This window comes from Psammomys obesus, unplaced genomic scaffold (genome assembly GCF_907164565.1).
Source record: "Psammomys obesus unplaced genomic scaffold, mPsaObe1.curated_primary_1811, whole genome shotgun sequence".
Lineage (NCBI taxonomy): Eukaryota > Metazoa > Chordata > Mammalia > Rodentia > Muridae > Psammomys > Psammomys obesus.
This window is the reverse complement of record NW_026596095.1, coordinates 12,928,561-12,947,116: the sequence shown is the minus strand read 5'-3', so window position 1 is coordinate 12,947,116 and position 18,556 is coordinate 12,928,561. Positions and strand designations below refer to the sequence as shown.

At 36.7% G+C, this 18,556-nt stretch overlaps 1 pseudogene; it reads left to right on the top strand.

Moving 5' to 3' along the window:
- The first annotated feature begins 473 nt into the window (after positions 1 to 473).
- LOC129691882 (60S ribosomal protein L32-like) overlaps positions 474 to 18,556 on the top strand; it is a 27,802-nt pseudogene continuing 9,719 nt past the window's right edge.

Sequence of the window (18,556 nt, the reverse complement as noted above, 5' to 3'; positions counted from 1 at the left end):
AGTGGAAATAAATGAGATACGGGCTTAGTTGCCAGTATTTCTACAAAACTCTCACCAGGACTCATGAAGCTGCCAGCACTTTATTGAGTGAATGTGTGACCGAGAGGGGAGGTGTCATGCATGGACCTGGAGGCTGGACTTCAAAGAAGACACTGCGAAGAGTGAGAACATCACAGGATTGCATATTACTCTGGGGAGGAGCTGGAGATAAAGATTCGTTCATATCAGCCATGCTGTGCAATTCCATGGTAGCTTGTTCACAGGAAATCATTCCCAGAAGACCACAAGCCATGGCAAATGGTAAACAGAAATGAGCATGAGGATTGGCGGGGTGGGGAGAGGTGGGGGGTGGGGGAGTGGGCAATGTGACCAAGAGAATCATAAACAACCCAAGAAAACCGTAAGCTGTTTTTCCCCCGCCATTGGTATAAAACTAGTGACGTTTTATATTGAGAATGTGCCGTGTTCTAGCAATGCCGATGTGCTTACGCCAATGTAGCGGGCTCGAGTCTGTAGTGTGAGTGATCCAAGAACTCACCCCATCCCCAGCTGCAGCCAGCCAGCAGTGAACATAACAACCAGGAATCCGGACGCCCATGAGAAGGCAAGTACTTTCCAGACTCAACGAACAGCAACTGGATTAAAGTTGTTCTGTGTTAATTACAAATACTCATATAGCAAAAGTCGCTATTTCTTATTTTAGGTATTCCCGAGAGTGCAGGGAAAAGGAGCTATGTTGATGAAACTAATTACCTGGTAAAATTATTTTAAAAATTATGCAGAAAATGGAGCTTCATTAATATGAATCAATAATGCAATTTCGCTGCTAAAAGGGCTAATGCAATCTCAGCTTCATTAATTGAACCAGAGCATCGAATCACAGGAAATAATAGTTAGAGGCTGTACTTGAGTTTATTAAGAAATTATTTTTAAAAATACATGCATACCTAGGATTTGCACTTTGGCAAAAACACCCACACATACTTGAATGTAATAGAAAAAGGGGGGAGGGACCTGATAATCGCCCAAGAAACACCTCCCCCAGAGATTATCTGTCTGAACAAATGGTGCCTGGCTTTGTGAGCACCATTTTCTCAGGTTCTCCAATTGTGGCTGCCTCACATTCATATTGTTATCATGTACGATATGAACACCTTAACTTTTTTTTTCTCATATTTCTCTCTCATTTTCAAGGCACCGTTTTCCATCACGTCTTTATTTACCTACACAGATAAGATAGGTGGACTCTTTTTATGTTAACGTGTTGCCTTCTTCTTCATACAGACAGTACTTTTCATGAGAACAGGACTCTTTTTTCCTACCCAGATTCTTCACATATTTGAAGCTACGCATTGTACTTCATGTATAGGATAGGTCATAGAGTATGAGAAAAATATTTTAACAGACTGAGGATATTTAGAAAGAATTCTTACAAAGAAAACATAGCGACTTTATAGAAGAGTAGTCTATTGCTTCAGGATGGAGGGTAGGAAGTGATGTTTTAAAGTTCAAAGGAGATGTATTTTGGTGTAAGTTACAGCTGCCATATACTTATGTCATTCAATAGGAAGTTATCCTATGCAGGGGGAAACACAACAATTCCTATAGAAATATATTGAAATAGAGAGTTTTTAAAATAGATTAGCTGTTTTTTTTTTAGAAACTTTTGAACTCTTAGACTTTATTGTGATGCAATCCACAATTTGTTATACTTCCAGAAGCCACCAAAACGCTGATAACAGTAAAGTGTGTCTCCTTTATTACTCAACTCTCTTTACATGTGCTATTTTTAGAATAGATTGTGTTAAGATAGAAAAACTAGTAACTTCTTTCCTTTTCTGTTTTTGGTTTTGCTGAGACAAGTTTTCTCTATGTATCCCTGGCTGTCCTGGCACTGGCTCAGTAGACCGGACTAGGCTTGATCTCACAGAGATCTGTCTACCTCTGCCTCCCAAGTGCTGGAAAAAAAGGCATGCACCAACATCACTATGCAAAGCTACTAACTTTCGTGTGACAGATAAATAAACAATTAAATGAAGCCAATTAATAGAGAACTAATTGTATTTCTTAGCAAAATACCTTTGGCACATTAGGCTATTTTCCTTGTTACTGTGTTGTCATAATTACCTTCAGAGAGCGTGTGAGAAATTACCTCCATTAGAATGGGCTGTATGCAGGCCTGTGGAGCTCTTCCTAGAATGCTAACTAATGGAAAAGGGCCAACCCACTGTAGGCAGAGTCCTCCCTAAGCAGGGTGAGTCTGGGCTGTGTAAGGAAGGAAGCTGAACATGAGCTGAGGAGCTAGCCAGTAAGCAGCATTCCTCCACGCTCTCGGCTTCCTGACTTGAACTCCATTCCTGGTTTTCTTCAATGATGAACTGTAACCTGTAAACCAAATGAATTCTTTCTTACCCTAAGTTGTTTTTGTTCGGTCAGTGTTTTATCAGAAAGCAAACTAGGACAGATGCTAAGATCTTTCTTTCGAAGTTTAGAATAACACATGGTGGTCCTCCTCTGGACTACAACGAATGTTTAAATCTGTGTGTAGTTCTTGTGACTATATCATAAAAAAAATACTTATAAGTATTATATCTTTTTGTTAGATGTGAACAGTATAATGTGATTATTTGTAAGAAGTACTCTCATTTGGAACTGGAAGGGTACCTATTTATTTATGTGTTTTTGTTGTTTCGGTCTTGTGAGGCAGGGGCATCTGATGTCCCTGTGCATAGACTGGAGCTCACTCTACACCCAGGGTAGTCTGGAACTCACTCTTGTCTGCCTCAGTCTCTCATAGACTGGCACTATAGACCTATGCTACCATGTGTAGCCAAACTGTAATTTTACTAGAAAGAATCTTCATGCTATTACAAAGAATTATCTACAGTTATTTTAAGCATGGAAACAATTTGATCTAGCTACAGTGGCCCAATATTTCTTTCTTGTTGGCTTCAGTCTAAAGGAGGCTCTTGCCCCGAAGATAAAATGCCCATGTTCTGCCAAGAAAACTGAACTTATTTTTTTTTTCTCCAAAAACTACAGCAATGCTACCCTTTGATTTTTGGTGGCCCATACTCGGTTGGATGCACTGTCTTTGGTAAAAGACTCCAGTCAGAGCTTGTTCTCTACTATTGCTAAGCTAACACCATGTATTATGTGATGTTAAACACACCATGTATAAAAGCAATAATGAAAACATTCTGCTATTGGTAGAGGGAATGTGGCCAGTAGACCGATTGCAATTCATTGATGCTCATGATCTTACAACATTTGGAGAAATGAAATGGCGAGTATTTATGACATAACTTACTCATTGCTCCACAGACATAATTGTGATAAATTGTTTTTCATCCTACAAGCTTCGTTCATTTAAAATTAGTCCCTAATTTTGCTGTGTTCCTAAGAAAAATCCGTGCTCCTTTACACATTGGCTTATTGTTGTTGCTGATTTGTGCTTCTACCATAGTTTTATTAATGCATGGAGAGCACAGATACAATGAAAATAAAAATATAAAGGAAGTTTCTAATACCTTTCTGAGAAGCAATATTTTATTGGGAGTCATACGGGGGCCTGAGTCCTCAATTCATTATCTTAAAATGCCAGGTAAGATGTTTTTCAGAGCCTTCTTATTAGTTATCTAGGAGTCAGCACTCATATTATTCTGCAAGCATTTGCTTAAGAAACACATTACATTTGAGCTGTTCCACCATTAAGTATTTTTTATATAGCCCAAACTGTACTTTGCAGACAGACAGATATCAGGAAGGTGGGTAGATAGGTCAAGAGATGTTAGATAGACGGACAGACAGATGATAGATAGATAGATAGATAGATAGATAGATAGATAGATAGATAGATGAGAAACAGATAAATAGCTATATTCTTTAAGTAGATAGATGTACTCAGAATCTCTTATTGATATGTTGTATCTATGCAATAATAATGGCTAGAATATTTTAACTTACATTTCATCTTTATTTCATCTATATGAGTATGTTCTTGCCTGTTTATATACATACCCCTTGATTGCCTGGGGCCTAATGAGACAAGGAAAGGGCATTGGATCACCTAGAAATGAAGTTACAGACAGTCATGAGCCACCGTGTGGGAGTTAGGGAATTAACCTGGAGCTCCTCTGCAAGAGCAACAAGTGCTTTTAACTGCTGAATCACTTCTCTGGTACCCAATGGTCAGTATCTTCTTTTCACCAGAAAATGGTCGGGTTATAGGGAGAATGTTTTCAGTAGTGAAAACTATAATGTATATTTGTTTTAGATGCTAGTAAAGTAGCACAGAAAATTTATCTCCAGGCATTATTGTTTCGCAAACACCACTAAAAAAGTTTCTCAACAAATCTCTAGAGACAAGGGCAAACATACAAAGCCCAACTCTGAGTCTATTTTTGTCCTTTGAACTGGTAACCCCGGCCTGTCTTACATACTGTCTGCACATTTTTTGCTTTGACTCTTTGCCTACTATTATGACTTGGGGTATCTAGTTGTTGTTTATGTTTGGAACTCTTTGAGAATCAACTGGATTGTAATTATGAAAAAAAAAAACAATTTGTTATTAGATGTTAGATAGTATAGGTTATCAGTAAACAAGGTTTCATTTGCCATGCTTTCTTAAAAACATATCAAGAATTATACCAGTTTACTAAAGTGGCTGTGGTGGGTTCTCTTTCAAGATCTATTACTTAACAAGCTCAGGTAACTAAGTGTCCAAGCATTATATAATACCAGGCATTATTTCCCTCTTGTTGAGTCAGTCCTAATCTTAAGTCCAACTAGAGACCTGATAGCTAATGTCAAAGTACATGTACACCCTTACGGTTATCATGTCATAGCTGGGTAGTGCTATTTGTAGGGTTGTTTGTTGTTTCCCTTCGTATATGTATATGTATATGTATATGTATATGTATATGTATATGTATATGTATATGTATATGTATATTACATATTATTATATATAATACATAAATTATATGTAAATATAATTTATTACAATTTATTCACTTTGTATCTCAGCTGTGGCCCCCTCCCTCTTCTCCTCCCAGTCCCATCCTCCTCCTCCCTTCTCCCCCATGCCCTTCCTCTAGTCCACTAATAGGGGAGGTTCTCCTCCCCTTCTATTTGACCCTAGCCTATCAGGTCTCATCAGAACTGGCTGAATTATCTTCCTCTGGGGCGTGGCAAGGCTGCACCACACACTGGGAGGTGATCAAAGAGCCAGCCACTGAATTCATGCCAGAGACAGTCCCTGCTCCCATTACTAGGAAACCCACTTGGAGCCTGAGTTTTTTGGTTACATCTGAGAAGGGGTTTTAGGTCTTTTCCAGGCATGGTCCTTGGTTGTGGTATTGGTCTCTGCAGAGCCTCCTGGGCAGGGATATTTTGGTAATGTTGGTCTCCTTCTTTCTGGTACTATGAAAACTAGTTTTTAAAAGGAGGCTTTTAGGTAAGAGCCATCACAGGTCCTCTTCTGTGCATTTGAAGTATATTGTGTCTGCAGGGAATAGGAACTTACCTCCCACCTCTGGGAGGAAAACAGCAATGTTCTATAATGTTTTGGGAGTCTCTTGGACAATCCTGACAACTCAAAAGAGACCCTCTCACGCATGATGTTGGGGTTTTCATTACACAGACTATGGCTCTTGGGTGGATATGTTTAGCCATAGTGGGAAAAAGCCATTTAAACTATAAGTGTATGTCGGTACACTAATGCACATATATAATAGATGCTTTAGGTATGTAATTAATATATAATTTCATCTTTTTCATACATCCTTACCTTCCTTTCTCTTCTGCATTTTAATTTTTTTATTATTATTTTTCACAATTTATTTACTTTGTATCCTGGTTGTAACCCCCTACCACATCCCCTCCCTGTTACATCCCCTTCCCTCTTCTACCTCTATCTCCATTCCTTGGTCAAATTGATAAGCGAAGTCCTTTTCCCCTTTTATCTGACCCTAGCCTATCAGGTCCCATCAGGACTGCTTGGATACTCTTCCTCTGTGGCCTGATAAGGCCACCCTTGCCAATGGGAGGTGATCAAAGAGCCAGCCACTGAGTTCATGTCAGAAACTGTGTAGGGGGCACAGGTCCAGTTCAGGCATGGTCCTTGCTTGGTGCTTCAGTCTCCACAGACTCCCTGGGCCCTGGTTAGTTGGCTTTTTTGGCCTTTTTCTCTTGTTCCTGTCCCCTTTGTGTCTTTCTCTCCTTCTCCTACCCTTCCACAAGACTCCCTGAACCCGGCCCAATGTTTGGTTGAGGATCTCCGAATCTATTTCCATATCTTCCTTGTTAGTTTTCTTATTTCATATACTTTACAATATCTGCTTTTGGCTGTATCCTTTGAGGATTTCCTCCATTCCTGTTTTCAATCATTACTTTTTGGCCAATTTCATGTAATAATTAGCTTTATTTTTACTGTAACCAGATATCTGTAGAAAACAATGTAACGAAAGAAAAATTCTGTGTACCTGTGGTTTCACAAGTGTTAGTACCTTGTAGTGAAAAGTACACTGTAAGACTGAGTAGTTCTCATCATGGCCAGCTGTAGTCAGATCAAAAGATTGCATAAAAGGGATGGGGTAAGCCAGGTCCATGAATGTCACACTTCATATGATTTAATGCCTCCAGGTAGGCCCCTTTTCCTGTTCAGCATTCCGTGAACACATCTAATGAGTAATTCATTGATTTAGTCTGAGGTCTTAGGATCTAATCACTTATCAAAAGTCTGTCAGCTAAGAAAGAAAATTCTAATATATAAGTCTGTGATGTTCATATGATATTTAAACCATTACCCTTCTATCCCTCAACTTATATGCCCATATACACACATACAATGACACATACATAGATACATACACACACAGAGAGAGAGAGATAAAAGAGAGACTGAAAAAGAGAGACAGAGGAAGAGGAAGAAAAAAGAAGGGAGAGATACACAAAGAGTTTTCCAGAAACAAAAGCTCCACACACTAACAGCAGATCCAGTACACCAGTACACCAGAAGAATTGTAGGTTGTATAGTGAATGTGTACAGATATTATAAAGTACAATTTGATTAGGGACCCACAGCCTGACAATGAAAAATGCTTGTAACTCCTTACTATCAAAGACCTGAATGAAGCTCATATCATTTTTGACAATTTTTTGACATTGATAAATCTCATTCATAATTTTAAAGTCATCAAGATTCATGGAGTCTGCTTCCTCCTCTTCATTAAAAAATGACAATCAAAATTATGTTTGAGTTAATGGCTTTCAGGGGAACATGGAGTTCATGGAAACAAGGAGCATCAGTTTTGATAAGAAAGCATCCCCAGATTCCCTGGTGTTGTCTGGAATAAACTATTAAGCAAAGACAGGCAGTAGGTGAGAAAGGGTGGACACATGACAGGATGGACTTATGTGTGCAATGTGCTGGCTGCAAAATTAAAATCACATGGAATTGTTTTTGTATTTTTAAATTTTAATGTAGATGGAATGATTAGTCCTACAGACTTTCGCTGTCTGAAGCATGGGACATAGTCAGGGTGGTGTGATTTAGGTGGAAAGAAACACTGATGAAATTTACAAACATCCAAAAAAAAAAAAAGTCTGTGATTTATATAACATATTTGTATGCATCCTAATTGATGAGATTCCTGTTCTTCTCATGTTTTAATTCTCATGTATTTGTTTGGGTTTTGCAGTAGTTCAACTTTGGAAAGCTGACTCTTCCTGGTCTTGCTCTATTTTGTGATTATTTTTGATTACTAGAGAGTGTGTGTATAACATAAAGCACTTACATCACATTAAATTAATATTTGTGAAGATATTTCCATACTCTATACTTTTATCATTTCATAAAAATATAGATCATGCAATTGTAAGTCAGAGTTGTATAAAATACCAGTTCATATGAAGACATTTTACAAGAATTCTTTTCAAAATTATGGTTAAGTAATACATATTAAATCTTATAAATGTTTAAAATATTAGAAATAATTTAGCATGTTCTGAGCTATTACTATTATTTTGCGTGTATGTGTTCAGCAGAGCACACCTGTGAAGGTAAGAGGACAACTTTGGGTAACTGGTTATCTCTTCCACATTATTTAATTTTCAGGGATCAAAGTGTAAGGCTTTCATTATTTTTGTTGGTAACATACTCAGCGAACCATACTTTTCAGCACCTACCCTTATTTCTTTAATGCAAAAAAAAAAAAATCATGTTAAAATTTTCCTGAAATACCAAAGTGGAATGAGTATATAAAGTTATTAAGCCTACTGAAATGAGACTACGTTTCAAATTCAGGTAAGATGCTTTCTCTCCCTTCTTCCCTTCCTCCCTTTTTTTCTTTCTCTCTCTTTCCCAGTACTCTCATAAAGCTTCTAAGTGAAGTTATGTAAAAGAGCTGTCATACCCTCTAGCTTATAAAAGTAGAAAAAGATTTTAAATTGGAATGTAAACTCCTACTCAATGTACTTCATTTAAAAAGTAGTTATTTTAACTCTTGGATTTACTAATGGTTTCCAATATACTCTGATTTTTCATTTATCTTAATGTTTAAACTGATTACATATAATGGCATTGATTTGTTGAAATTTCTTAAGAGAACTTACAGAAATCACTGCCAAGTCCACATCTGATGAAAACCTCTATCTAGTATGCAATTAACTAGAAAATTAGAATTACTCTGAATAATGCATCTCATCAGAGTAAAGGGTGAATGGCCATTTCTCCATAGCTGGGAGAAATATGAGTAAACATATAAGCGTTTTGAATAAGCACAGAAAAGAAAGATTAAAAAGAAGACAGCTCCTATTCTGAAATTTTAAATGAAAGACATATGCGTGAATACCTATTCAAAGGATGAAAGACAGATAGACAGAAAGCAAGAAAGCAAGAGAAAGCAAGAAAGCAGGAAAGAACAGGGTAAAAGCCCTTAATGCTGTCAAAAAAGGGTCTGGTTTGACAGTGGAAGCTCTATAGATCTAGAAAATATGGGGAAAAAATACAGCCACAAATAGGATCAGTTATGATTGAGGAAAGAAACTTGTGTTATTTACCTCTTTTCTCACTAATTCTTTCTCTCCTTCTAACCCCAGAGCAGGGTTTGTTGGCCAAGTGAGATAGAAGGCGAGTAAAACCCCAGTGACTATAATATAGAAACTACCTGCTCAGCTTTTGCTTATGTTAGAAGGGACAAGGTGTGATTTGTAATGAAATCTCAATGAATGAAAATGCAGAACATCCAAACTGCTGAAGAGTATGTTGAAACTCTTCTAAAGGAAGAAAGACACCACCAAAAAGCAGGGGAATGGGAGGGTAAAGGGGATATATTTAATAACACACTCTCCCTCAAGATTCACAGTTTAAGAAATATTTTTAGTAAAACACTAGAAAGCAAAAGTCATTAACAACTTCTGACCATTATTTAAATGGAATGTCAATTCTGTAACAAACTATTTTTATCTATTTCATAGGGAAAAGCTAAAACTTTTTTTTTTTTTTGAATCAAATTTACTTAAACTGAGGTGTTTTCTTTGGGTAGATTTTGGGTGATGACGCACTGAAATGTCACCTAGCCTAAAAATTGCATTGATTTAAATGTAAATGGTATCATTATTCACTGTTTTATATCAGTATCTGTCAGTCTGTAAGTCTAACTATGCTTTACAAAGACTTTGGTTATTTAATATGACTAATTAGGAAAATTATTAAATTAATGAAATAAAATTTATCTAAGGTTTGAGAAAGGTGTCTATGTAGCCTTCCTAGGCAGAGATATTTTATTTGCATTAAAGTAAAACAAATAAAAAATGACCTGGATTTCTGATGATCTGAAGTACAGGAAACAATACAGATTGAAAGGTTTTTTTTGTTTTGTTTTGTTTTTTGTTTGTTTGTTTGTTGTTGTTTTTTTAAATTCACAGGGATTCTTGGACTTGAGCCTGTAATATATACTTAGTTTTGCTAACTTATCACTGTGACCACATTCTTTTTTCCTGAAAATAATGTGAACTTCTGCAGCTGCAAAGGAAGAAGAGAAAGCTCCCATGAAGGCTGAGCCGAGAACTGTGAGGTGAGAGGAACCTTGTCCAAAATTCAGCATAGGTTCTCACAGGGGAAGACATAGGTACTCTCCTGAAGGACAGAGCAGTGTTTACATTCGCCACTGGCTCCCTGACTTGTTCCTGGACATGGGACAAAGGATGGCACAAGGGAACAAGAGAGTGAACCTCCATTCCAAAGGTTAAGAGAAGAAACAAATGACAATGTTTAAGGAGAGGCACTACTTCTGTGTCTAGAAATTTTTATAAGGCATCAATTATTATCAATATCCTATTTTTAAAGCTTCTGGAAAGTTTGCTAAGACTGGATTTTTGTCAAAATAAAATAAATATGGTATTTTCAGTTAATAAGATGAGTGATGTTTCCTTTGACTGCCTACTCTTTCTTTACCTGACTGATTTTCATTTCAGTTTGAATAATTTTAGATACAAACGAAACTGGAAAGCCAGAGGTTTTTGTTATTAAAATTTGTGATTTTTGTATTTGAAGTAAATACATATGTAAAGAAAACCCAGAAAGCACTAACTAATCAAATCTTGGGTTTAGCGAAAACTGTCAGATGGCAAAGAGTATGCACCTAAGAGGAGATAAATGTATGCAGAAACGCAGGCTCCAAGATTCACACGAGTATTTTCACACAATAGATAGCACACTGAACAGACACTGGCAGCCATGGTACTCACTCAGGCTTGCCTATTATTAGCCGAGGATGGCAGGTGTGTGACAGGTTCAACCTGATCACAAGGATTACATTTAAATATAAAGGCACATTTCAATTCTTCTGAGAGATGCAGTGTGGCAGCTGGAGAGCTGCGCTTGAACTACATGGTGAAGAAGATGCTGTGAAAAAGGAGACTCCTGGCAATTAATCACACACGTCAAGAACAGTCAAAGGAATCTGCTACATTTGAAAATAAAGGACTCTGTGTGTCCCTCAAGGACAGGGTATCCTAGTCCTTCTATTAATGTTGACTGCTTGTGGCTTTGAAAGGAGAGAGTAAACAGTGACATAGCAATGGCAAAATTTAAATTAATTCATGACATCTGAAATAACATTGCTGATTTTCCTAGAAAACGTAAAAAAATATCATTAAAAAGAGCAATAGAGAATTTTTTTTCAACATGATGAAAAAGAATATACTCTTGTTCCCATTGGTGTTCTATTTTTTTCCCCTGTTTTAAAAATCTCTTTAATGATGGAAATCAGTGTTTTCTACTATGTCTCCCTCTTTGGCTCTGTGCTCCAACACCACTTATTCTCCATGCCTAACATGAGATGTTTGTAATGTTACTGGATTCGTTTATGACTAAATTTCTCTCCAATATTCTTCTATTTCTAGCTGCCAGTCTCTCCTCATCTGAAAGTTTGGTGTGCTACAATGATAACTTAGGTTTTGGCTTATCCCACTGGTGGAGCAAAGAAAAGGGTACTCATTGGGGGTTGCCAAGCTGTCCATTGATTAGGTATCAGGCCTGCTTTACAGGAGGAAATCTATGACTGGCATTGCAAATATGTATGGCTCTTGGGAGAATCTCATGTGCACTATGAAAAGGTTGTCACTGAATTATTCAACTGCTGATTTGAACGTACTCAGCATACAGCTGAGTATAGACCAGGACTTTGGTATTGTTATTTTTATGAAGTATCACCTGTCTCAGTGTTTTTTAAACATTCTTTTCCATCACCTTCTGATCAGTTTAATAAAGAGCTGAATGGCCTATAGCAAAGCAAGAGAAGATAGACAGGAAATCCAGCAGAGATAGGAATGCTGGGAGAGAATCAGGCCCAGGGAGATTCGCCAGCCAGAAGCAGTGGAAGAAACAGGTACCAGTACTGAGAAACAATGAGGGACATGGCAGAACCTAGGTTAGTGTAAATCGATTAAGTTATATGAGCTAGTTGGGGACAAACCTAAGATAAGGCCAAGCTTTCATATTAATAAAAAATTCTCTGTATCCTTACTTGAGCAGCAGGCGGGTAGAGACAGTCCGGTGACATATGGCTATGGAAATGACAGGCCCTAGGGGAGAAACGATTGACATTGTTCTCCTAAGGGACATGTTGTCAAACTCACTTCTAAGTGCTTACTCCTGTATTGACTGATTTGTGATGATCTCAGACTTGGACAGAGAAGCTTCTCTCTGCGTAAGGTAGTGGTTGACGCACATGGTCAAAACTGTTCAAGAAAGTGAGAATGAATGGTTGCAAGTGGGGGAAGAGCACCTGCATCCCTTCTGCGTCTGTCTCCACAATCAAATCTCAGGGGACATCGTGGAAAGCAGAGATAACGTAAGTGCCTGAGGATGTCAGGGACTGTTAGGGAACTCTTGCCTGTGGAGATACCACGGCTCGTACACACATGGACTCAAAGCAGTTGTGGCTACCTGCACAAGATCTCTCCAAGTTTAAGAATGCTAAAACTTTAAGCAGAAGGCAGGGAAGAGACCTTAACTATTATCCATGTCTAATGGAGCTAATAGCAGCTGGTAGTTGCTGAAGAAGAAATGGCTACTTTTCTTTTTGGAAGGCCAGGCATTGGTATGCAGTCCTTGCCTGAGTAAATGACCCCCCCCCCCACACACACACACGTATATGTGGATAGTACTATTTGAACTTAGTAGTCGTGTGTGTGTGTGTGTGTGTGTGTGTGTGTGTGATATGAAGTTTTTGATGCACATATTGAGAGAATTGAGGAAGGCACTGAGGTATAGCTGTGACTAAATCACTTTATGAAATTTAAAAAACTTCAAAATTGAAATAAGCAAAATGATATGTATATATACTTATCATTTTGCTTATTTCAATTTTCAAATGCATATATATATGTACATTTGAAAAAAAGGGAAAATATGTATATACTTATCATTTTGCTTATTTCAATTTTCAAATATATATATATACACATTTGAAAAAAAGGGAAAATATAAAATGAAGGTGAATGTTGTTTTGGAATTAGCATAGAATGTATAAGATAGAATCTAGATCATCAATCAGCATTTTCAATAAAATAATATATTTTACACATATTTTGTATACATAGTCTTGGTAAAAGTAGTCTATCTAATTAAACTGTCTCTAGATCTAGCATTACTAATGTTTTTGTCTCACTTTTTGTAAGAGTTGAGAATACTGGATGTAACTATAGAAAATAAATATATAAATTAAAGTTATTAATCAAAAAGAAATTTATTTGAAATGAATTATTTTGAATACATATGAACTTATTTGTTAAAGATGAGAGCAAATATGCATAAAATAGATGGATGGGATTATCTTACTTCACATGAAGAATTAACCTTGGTATCTGGGTTGAGTGTTTGATATTGCAATACATCCTGCAGCAGTAGAGTTTATCAATATTTTTATGTGTCAATAATGAGAAGGCTGTTTTACATAAATATATAGTACAAGTGGTAGAACAATTTCGGAAATTGTTAGAAAGTCTATCCCAACTTCAAGGCAAAATGTATTTTATTCTATTTTAATAAAATTCAAATACACAAGTCAAATAGTTTTTTAAATTAAATATTATATAACAAAATCATTCAGAGATATACTAATTTGATATATACATTAGTAATTAGTGATAGTATAGAAATATAAATTATTTTTTAAATTAATGTTTATGTAGAACAGAAAAGATTATATACATATGTAGGTATGTACATATATATATATATAATATATATAAAATAAACAGTAATTTGTGGCATATAATTGTATCTAATATGAGCAGAACTTTTCAGGCATCATTGATTGGCATTGTATAGCGTGATATCACTCAGTGCATAATGTGTGGCTTAGCTTATTTTCTACTGTGATTTTTCTCCTATGATAGAACACTATAATCAAGGCAACTTACAAAAGAGTGATTTGTGACTTATCGTTTCAAAGGGTTACAGTCCATGATGGCAGAGCAAAGGCATGGCAGGAACACCTGAGAGTTTAAAATTATCTCAATCGACAAGATGGAAGCAGAGAGAGACAGAGAGACATAAAGAGACAGAGACAGAAAGACTGGGAGGGGAACAAGTAATTTCTTAAAATTTATTTATTATGTATAAAATATTCTGTCTAGACATACACCTGCACACCAAAAGAGGGCACCAGATCTCATTATAGATGGTTGAGAGCCATCATGTGGTTTCTGGGAATTGAACTCAGAACCTCTGGAAGATCAGCCAGTACTATTAACCTCTGAGCCATCCTTTCAGCCCAAAACAAGTCTTTTGAAGGCTGAATGCCTGCCCCCTGACACACTTTCCTCAAAAAAGACTCCCATTCTAAGCCTTCCAAAACAGATGTATGAATCTTGTACTAAGTATTCAAATATATGAATCCATAAGGCAAACTTATTCAAATTAACACATTCTATTCCAGCAGTTCTCAATATGTGGGTTGTGACCACTTTAGGGTTCAAAAAATTCTCTCACAGGTGTTGTTGCTTAAGAAACACAGATATTTACTTTATGATTAATAACATAGGAAAATTAACATTATGAAGTAGCAATGCAAATAGTTTTATGTTTGGAAGTCACCTCAACAGGAAGAACTGAAAGTGTAACACTAGGAGGTTTCTGAACCACTGTTCTTTCTATGCCAGTCCCTCTGTAGTTTTGTGGCCATATAATAATGTAAAAGACAGTTAGTCCAGTTTCAGAAGTCTCCATAGTCTTTCATGGTCTCAGTACTGCTAAAAAGCCCAAAGCCTTTTTAGAGGCCCAAGGCAACCTCTTTAACTGGAGGGGAAAGGGGCTCCACAAGCAGACAGAGAGAAAAATAAAATCTGGGACAGGGATCTTTTGTGATACTGACACTCCACCGAAGGACCATTAATGAAGACAACCTAGAACCCCTGCACAGATGTAGCCCATGTAGACCGTGGCAGCTCAATGTTCAAGAGGGTCTCCTAGTAATGGGAACAGGGACTGTCTCTGACATGAACTCAGTGGCTGGCTCTTTGATCATCTCCCCCTGAGGGGGGAGGGCAGCCTTACCAGGTCAAAGAGCCAGGCATTGAGTTCATGTCAGAAATAGTCCCTGTTCCCCTTACTAGGAAACCCACCTGGATACTGAGCTATCATGGGCTACAGCTGAGCAGGGGTTCTAGATTATCTCCATACATGGTCCTTGGTTGGAAAAAACAGTCTTATAGAAGACTCTCTGAAAGACTCTACCTAGCAGTGTATCAAAGCAGATGCTGAGACTCATAACCAAACCTTCAGCAGAGTGCAGAGAATCATATGAAAGAAGGGGCAGTTAGTATGAACTAGAGAGAACAGGAGCTCCTCAAGGACCAAATATATCAGGCCTCTCTTTTATAGCTTCACAAAATGACCTTTCTGGACCTCAAAGAGGGAACTCTCCTGGAGCATGCCTGGCACCAGAGGAAGACTTAACAACAAACGAAGTATAAACAACCCCTGAATTCATATGTCATTCATCACTCTAAATCTATAGCCACATAGATGACACTGCAACCTTCACCTGCCTGTTTGGAGTGGAGCCTGTTTCTGTTGATTAACATTTTGTAAGCTTTTCTTTGTTGTTTCCTTTTTTGGGAACATTAAATTTCTCAGACCTTTTTGTTTTGTTTTGTTTTGGTTTTGATTTTGTTCCTCAGATTGGAAGCTTGGCCGTGTTGTCCTGCACTGAGAGTATTGCTTTATTCTGCATTGGAACACAACAGTATTTACTCTTCTTGCCTCTTTCAGCACGATGTTGGCTCTAACATGGAAGTTTTTGGTTTCTTTTTGGCTTCAAACTGTACATTTTGTATTTTTTTATCTACTCTTTCTTTTTATTGTAGAAGTGTTAGAGTGATTACTAATAAACATGAGGGAGAGTCAATAGTAGGCTGTCTTTAGATCCTCTTTGCTAAAAAAACATAGCCCATTACTTTTCATGTTAGCCTTAGGTGAGATCTCTGGACAAGGGCAGAAAGCAGCCGTATTCTTTATTAAATATTGTAAGAATTATCCTTCGACTATTGTTCCTCACTGAAACCTCTTGAGTTGGGTCTCCACAGTCCATGTTGCAATTGAGACCCACTCCTAAGGTTCAACTAGCATGGCCTGTTAACTCCTGCTTTTCTAAAACTGCTTTCCTTGACCAAAATCCTAAAGTTTTCATATCCTTCTAAGATATCACTGTAAATCTGTCACAACAAGAGTCCACTCCCTGGTACCAACTTCTGCTTTTGTTACCTTTATATTCATGTGAAAAAAAAACACCATGACTGATACAAAGCCTTTAAAAAGTGTCTAACTTAGGGCTTTATAGTTTCAGAGAGTAGAATTCATGATGGCCCAAAAAGGCACAGTGGTACTCTCCATGCAAGACCCAACACAGCTAATCTTCCAACCTGTAAAAAGGAACTGTCTGAGGAATTCAGTGCCAAAAAAAAACTATAAGAGCAAACTTATGAAAGTGTCAATAAAGGGGAACAGACTCCATCCCAAACAGGCAGTTGAAGGTGGTAGTGTCATGCAACTGTTGAGAACTTACATTTTAGTCCACACATTGTGGAGAGACAAAGAGAGAGCAAGAGAGAGAGAGAGAGAGAGAGAGAAGAGAAGACAGAGGTGAGAACTCATAATGTCACAAGCATTTTAAAACCTCTAATCCTTCTTCAAATGACACACCTCCTCAACAAAGCCACACCTCCAAGTCCTTCCAAAAAGTTTCCACAAACTGAGGACCAGTATTCACCTATCTATTGGTGTCATTCTTATTTAAACCACCACAATGCCCATACCGCATATTCAGAACCAAACCTAGAGTGGAGTTATGTGCCTAAAACATAGGCAAGTAGTGCCAGAAAATTCTTAATTATTACTTTGATTTTGAGTAAATTTTTGATTATTGTTCATTCAGAAAACTTTTTACAACCCACATGTAGTTTCATTACATCATGCAAGGCTATAACTCACTGATTAAAGAATTATGCTCTAGGCCATAAACAAGGCTTTAAAATACTTGTTAAGACCTGAATTCTCATGTTCAATTCAAGATAAACAAACAATCAATCCTGCTTCCATGGTGATATATACAGCATTATTGGCCATATGTGAACCAGATTCACTCCCCAGCCTGCTTGTCTTCTGTTTGCACCTATAGGAGATGATTTGTTTATAACAGAGAAATATGAGCAGTGCAAAATTTTTCTCTCTTTTACACATTGCTCCTCTTTATGGAAATTTCTTCTCTGTCTTGCCCAGTTGGTAGATTACTATTAGTTCTTTATGGCTATTTGAACTTTCAGTTGGTGAAGATGTAACATCACCAGGATCAGAACTCCCTTACCCTGAGTACAGTATTAGAAAAGCTTCCATGAATAAAGCAGTCATCAATTATCTTGGCCTTCAGTGTTCTAGGTTCCTGATGAATATTTTCTGGAATGCATCTTCCACAGTCAGTATTTTATTCCTTATTTTATCTATATCTCTTTTACTTAGAATGTTTTCGTCATTGTTTTTCCATGAATGCAAAATATAGGACATTTGACTTTAAATCAGTGGGTGATATTACATTTATTTTTTATTTTTATTTCCTGAACTATGTTTCTTTAACTGTTTTTTTTCTTATTTTTTTTTCTTTTCTTTTTTTCTTTTTTCTTATCTTTTTTTCTTTTCAGTGACATCCCCCATTCATTACCCTTCCAATCATCTCCATATAAGATCAAATGACAACACCTATTCCTTAACTGCAAACAAAACAAAACAAAACAAAACAAAAAAACAACAAAAAAACACCCTTTCTTCTTAGCAGAATTATACTGTTTCTATGCAGAGCAGTCTCCTGAGAAGGAAGACATTGTGAACTGCTAATCTGAACTTTGATCTTGAAATAGTTATGTGCTCCAGACATACTTTTTTTTTTTTTAATGAAAAATAAACTTGGAAAACTGTAGTCTAGATGTGTTTCAGAGCTTCATAAAAAGCTTCATAAACATAATTAATTTTCAAGGAACTTTCATATTATGTCAGTTTTTCTTAACTTTCTCAACTATCATTTTTTTCTCAGTAGAAATACAATAATATGTACTAGTATAGAAAATATAGTTTTATATATATATACTATATATATTATAGTATATAATACTATATATACTATATATATACTATATATATATTATATACTATATAATACTATATATATAGAAAATACTATATATATTATATATAGTATATAAAATATAACCTTTGTGGTTATACTTAAACAGCTATTAGTATCAGATTCTTTTATTGGCCCAGACAATTATTTATGTAATTAAGAAACAATGTATACTTTTGCTTTCTTCTATGCAGTTATAGAAGTCTAGGCCATATCAGACTGAGCAGCACTCAGGATGAAGGAAGGCCACCTCTGAATATATAGTATGACAGATTTTTCTGGGGAGATGTAGAACACACATCTATACCTACATACATATCTTCAACACACACACACACACACACACACACACACACACACACACACACACA